A 5,459-nucleotide genomic window follows, 5' to 3' on the forward strand; every position below is an offset into this window, starting at 1 on the left:
TGGGAACAACACCTGGAATCTTCCATGGGTATTTGGGATACCAAGGGATGAGTGTGGCACCAAGTTCTTAGCAGCTCTAAAGGTTGAGATCCACAAGAATCAGTAGGCACCAGATTTCTCCCTCAAAACTAAAATATTTGGGATTTGTGCACCTCAGGGGATCAAAGAACAGCTCTTATCACTTTTGGGAGGTGACTTCAATTTCTGCAATGCTTTTGGGAGGCCACACCTGAACATCTGTTCCCTTTCCAAGCATTAACTCCTGCCTGATGCTCTGCAGGAAAAGGCAGCGCTGGGATGCTCCTGGAGGATTTATCCCTGCCAAGGAATGCTGGCCACAAGGAGTCATTCTCAGGGATCATACAGGTGGATGAGAGGAGCCCCTGAGGAGCAGGGGGTGCCCCCAGTGCAGCTCTGCAGCTGGAAGCTGATGTTATTCCTAGAAATTCTCAGATTGCCTCCATGAGTGAGGAGAGGCACAGGGCTCCCTTGTTTTCTTTAGTAACTTTCCCTGTCAGAATCCAGGGAGGAATTAAAACCAGAATATTCAGATCAGTGGTTGGACTGGATGATCCCAGGGGGTCTTTTCCAACCTAAATGATTCTGTGGGTTTATTATTAATAAAACGTAACAGAAGGAATAAATCTCATTGAGCTTCTGGCTCAATATCCAAATTCCCATTATCACAGGGTGCCCAGAGCAGCTGCGGCTGCCCCTGGACCCCTGGAATTGCCCAAGGCCAGGCTGGACGGGGCTTGGAGCAAGCTGGGATGGTGGAAGGTGTCCCTGCCTTGATGAGCTTTGATGTCTCTTCCATCCCAAACCATTCCATGACTGTGATCTCAGGTTGCTCTGCTTCATCCAACTTCTGATAAATATTCCAACTCCAGTCTTGAAATGAAGTAAATTTTTTCAGAGGAGTTGTAGATCCTTTGGCAAATTTCACTGAGGGAGTCACTGTGCCATCAATAGGGATTTCCTTTCCTCACACACTTTTCCAGGTCACCTCAGAGACCTCTGAAGGAGCACCAGAGAGCAAACCATGGTTAAATCATAGGCAGGGATGTTCTCACATCAGCAGTGAGAACAGGAGCCTGAGCACAGCCCTTCCTTTATTTAAAGCAGCAAGGCTCAAACCCCCTGGAAAGGCACAGAAAGTGCAGCTCTGTGGCTCAGCTCAGCTTCAGCCTAATTACTGCAAAAATAAGCAAACACACCTGGGAAAGCAGGATGACATGGCCTGGAAAGTTTTGCAGGGACTTTGGGGGTACCAGGAGCTCGTTTGGAGCAGAACTTGCCGCAGCAGTTGTGTGGGGGTGAAGAGAAGTCCCTGCAGAGCAGCAGCTCCAGGCTCTGCCTCCTCCAGAGGGATGGAAATGCCACACTGCAGAGCCTGAGCAGTGCAGGTGCCTGGAAACACTTGGGAAACACAAGATCTCTCTGCAAAAACACAAGTATGGCTCTTGTCTGAGCAATTATTCACTCTGAAATCCGGAGTGGTAGCTATGGGGATGGTAATGCTTAGAAATGTGGCAGCTTTCACCACATGAATGTTTCTCTTTTTCCCCTGGCCTTTTTTTGATCCCATTTAACTGCCCTGTGTGTTTGTTTTATTCTTTAAGGAAAGGTAAACCTGGCTTGGCTCAAAGTGTGGGATGGGGAGGATGATTACACATTTGTGTGACTTTGACACCTCTGGAGGTGGCACATTTGGGGAACAATTTGTTTTGTGTCTTGTCTCCCAGAGCAGGAGCTGTGGTTTGTCCCTGGCATGTGCTGGAAAGTTCTGGAGTAGGAGAACCAGGGGGATTAAAGGCTCCAGGTATCCCCTGGGAGACAAAATGTTGGGAACATCAGTTCTGTCACACAGAAGAGCCCAGGAGGGGCTTGGCTGGGGGATTTTTAGAACTTTTGCTGAGTTTTTTGCCTGTCCTCCTGTTGATTTCCAAAGGGATTGGAATGACCAGTTGCCTCCAGTCTATCAGGAGCCATCTCTGCCTTCCCATCTGCAAAATGTGGATGTTCCTGGGGCCACAGCAGAGATGGACCAGAGATAGATCCATATCCTGAACTCATTTCTCCCAGGCACTTCAGTGGGATGCCCAGCCCAGAACAATGGCAGGATACACGACCCTAAACATTTCTGCAGGGCTTTGAAAGATGAAAAGCAGAGATTCTGCTACCTATGTCAGAGGAGGGGCAGGGAAACGTTCCATGATGTTTATAGCAGCCATCACGGACATTACACATGGAAACATGGGAAATGCTGCCCTTTTCTGGGAGGCAGATAATCTTTAAGAGATGGCAACCAGGAAATCAAAGCATTTGGTACACAACAGCCTCCCAAGCAGGGGGGTTTGCCCCAGGAACGTGGCCATGGCCACAGATGTTTCCTCCAGAGGCAGAAGTGCTGCGAGGGGCTGTTCCTTCGGAGGAACCGGAACGAGAGAAATCCCTGCACACGCTTTTCCTCCCCCTCCTCACCCCTGGGGAGAAGAAACACAGCCCCAGTGCTGGATTTTTCAATGGAAACATTTCCCTAAAAGCCATTTGTTTCTCCCTTTGGAGCAGTAGAAGATGATGAAATAAAAAAAAAAAGCAAACACAAAATAAAGACATGACTTGGAGACAGTGTTTAACCATCCCTTTCCTGAGTTTTTTTTTTTAATTGGGATAATGGGATAAAACCTCTGTCCTTCCAGGCTGTTTGTTGGGAGGGGATCAGGGAGATGCTGGAGGGCTGGATGTGGACCTGGATGTGAGATCCAGGAAAAAGCCTTGATGGTGAGAGATTTTTGTCTCCCCTTTTTCCTTCCCTGGAAACAAACAGTGTCTGACTCTTGTAACTCAGAGCCTACCCAGCAAGCCAGCTTGTTTACTGTTGTCTTTGGTGGCTTGAAGCTGTGTGGCCTTGTCCCTGTTCCAGGAAATGCATGGACATGGCTGGCTGAAGGAAAACCCTCACGCCTGTGCAGTTTTGGGGTGGCACAGAGCCACCTCAGCCTCATTGTTAGCAGATTCCAGCCTTGCCTCGCTGCTCTGTGCCACACACCACGCTGGGACTGATGGCCTCCAACAAAAAGCCCCTCCAAAGTCACCCTGTTCTTCCTCATGAGGCTGGTGGAGGCTCCGTTCACCCCATGCTGGTTTCCCTCTGCATTTCTCCCCCAAATGAGGGTAGGGAGAAAGGGGAAATGTCCTGGGAAGGTCACATCCCTCATGGAACACCTTGGTGGTCACTGCTGATCCCAAACCCAGCCCCAGGGGTTCACTCCAGACCAGCACCTTCCCCCTCTGAACCTCAAAAAGAGGGGAGAACAGCAACAACAGCTCAACAACAGCATCCCAAATGTTTGTGCCATGAAAGGAGCTGGAAAGAATGTGCCTGACCACATGACAGGCGAGGACATTGGGCTGTGCAGAGAATAGAGAGCCCTCAGTCTGAATTATTTGGAACAAAGTTGGCTCAGGAAAGCGTTTCCCATTGTACTGCTGAACGTTTCTTCTCATCACACAGCTCTGCTGCTGCTGCTGCACCCAAGGCTGTGCTAGGGATCACTTCACTCCCTATTAAAAGCAGAGTAGAGATCCATCAGCAGCATTTCAGACTTTTCTGCAGCATCCAGGCACTGCTTTGCCACTGTTGAAGATTTTTCTGATGAGACTTAAGCAGTAAAACTGGGCCAGGATGCCCTCGAGATGAGGCACATTTTGTGTCTTTGTGCACAGGTCACAGCTACAGCAGGTACAGGATGAGGAATTATGACTTGAGTCAGCATTCTGCTCTTTACAGGCTGTTCATTCAGGCAGAGAATATTTCAGGGTATGGATTTTATAGTTTCATTGTTGGTATCTTGCATAGCCTTGGTCTGGGCCAGAGTAAAACATAAGCAGGCTTCAATTCCTCAAGATTTCTTATAAGATCAGAAGTGAAGGATTCAATAAAATCTCTTGCACTGCAGTTTTGTGGATTTACAGAAATCCCTCCAGACTCTGCTCTAAGTGATGCCTTCCTGAGCAAGCAGAGAGCCTGGAACAATAGCTCTGACACAGGCACACTGCCCCATTCACTTTTTCTACACAATCTGCTGCTTCCTTTAGGGTCAGCCCATCAGAGAAAATCCACATCATACAGCTGGAGACACCAGAAGGCCACGCAGGGCTGTGCCTTGGCCACTCTTGTGTTTAATTAATTTCATTTAATTCAACAGCACTTTGGCAGCTGGCACTGAAAGGTCTTTTAGCTGGAGAAGAGCAGCACCAAGAGCCCCATCCTGATTTCAGAGGAGGATTTACTGACTGAGATGGCAGCACCTGAAAGACCTTGACATTTATTATTAACCTGATCAAAAATACTGGGATCACTGCAGCATCTTTCCAGTCCATTCAAAATACTAATAAGCTTACAGTAAAATATTTTTCTTCCTAACTTCAGTTCATAGAATCATAAAAGTTGAAAAAGAGCTCCAGGATCATCAAATCCCATCTGTGACCCATCCCCACCTTGTCACCAGCCCAGAGCACTGAGTGCCAGGTCCAGCCCTTCCTTGGACACCTCCACCACCTCCCTGACCACCCCTTTCATGAAGAAATTCCTCCTGATTTCCAACCTGTTGCACACCCCTAGTTAGCATCTCCTCGTAGCATGGTTTGGAGTTTCACTCTCAGTTGGGAAAGCAACAGGATATTGGGTAAATACAGTGAAATGTGGCCTTGAAACACATGACAGAAAAATGTGACAGGCTGGAAAGAGCCAAGGTTTTGGACACTGCTCACCTGTGGGCTTCACCCAGAGCCACAACTGCAAACACAAAAACATCCAGATGTTTGTCCAAACAAAACTGGGCCCTGGCTGCAGGCTGGGCTGACAGGAAAGCAAGCAAAGTTACCACATTTACAGAACACACAAACAGATCTGCACTGAAACTCAAGATGGGAAGAAAGGAAAGAAGGTAGAGGATGTGATTTCTACAGATGTGACCAGAAAAGGGTGGTCACAAATGCAACAGGGGAAGTTTGAGATGCTGGAAGTTTTTGTTGGCAGAGTCACTGACTTAACTGCTAAGGTCACCTGGATATCTTCAGCAGAGCAAGAAATATCCCAGAGTGAAAAGGAACAGCAAATGATCTCATTACTCAGTTTGCCATCATTTGGAAAGAGCAGGCAGGGATGGATAATTATTTTTCTGCTTTTCTTTCCTCTGCTCTGGAAGCTGATGATGCAGTGAGTGTGTTTGGGTAGTAACATAACCCTGGCTCTCAGCCCTGAATGCCAAGCCCTGCAATGAGACCCAGAGGGTTGTGCAGTGCTTGTCTGAGCTTGGGCTCAGTGATACTGGAAATCATTTGGAGCTGTACAAAGAATGGAATGGAACTACTGATTTGTTCCAGATCCTTTGCTGACCTTACAAGAAGTTGACAGAATGACAGAATGGTTTGGGTTGGAAGGGATTTGAAAG

The sequence above is a fragment of the Fringilla coelebs genome (genome assembly GCF_963513975.1).
Source record: "Fringilla coelebs genome assembly, chromosome: 14".
Taxonomy (NCBI): Eukaryota; Metazoa; Chordata; class Aves; order Passeriformes; family Fringillidae; genus Fringilla; species Fringilla coelebs.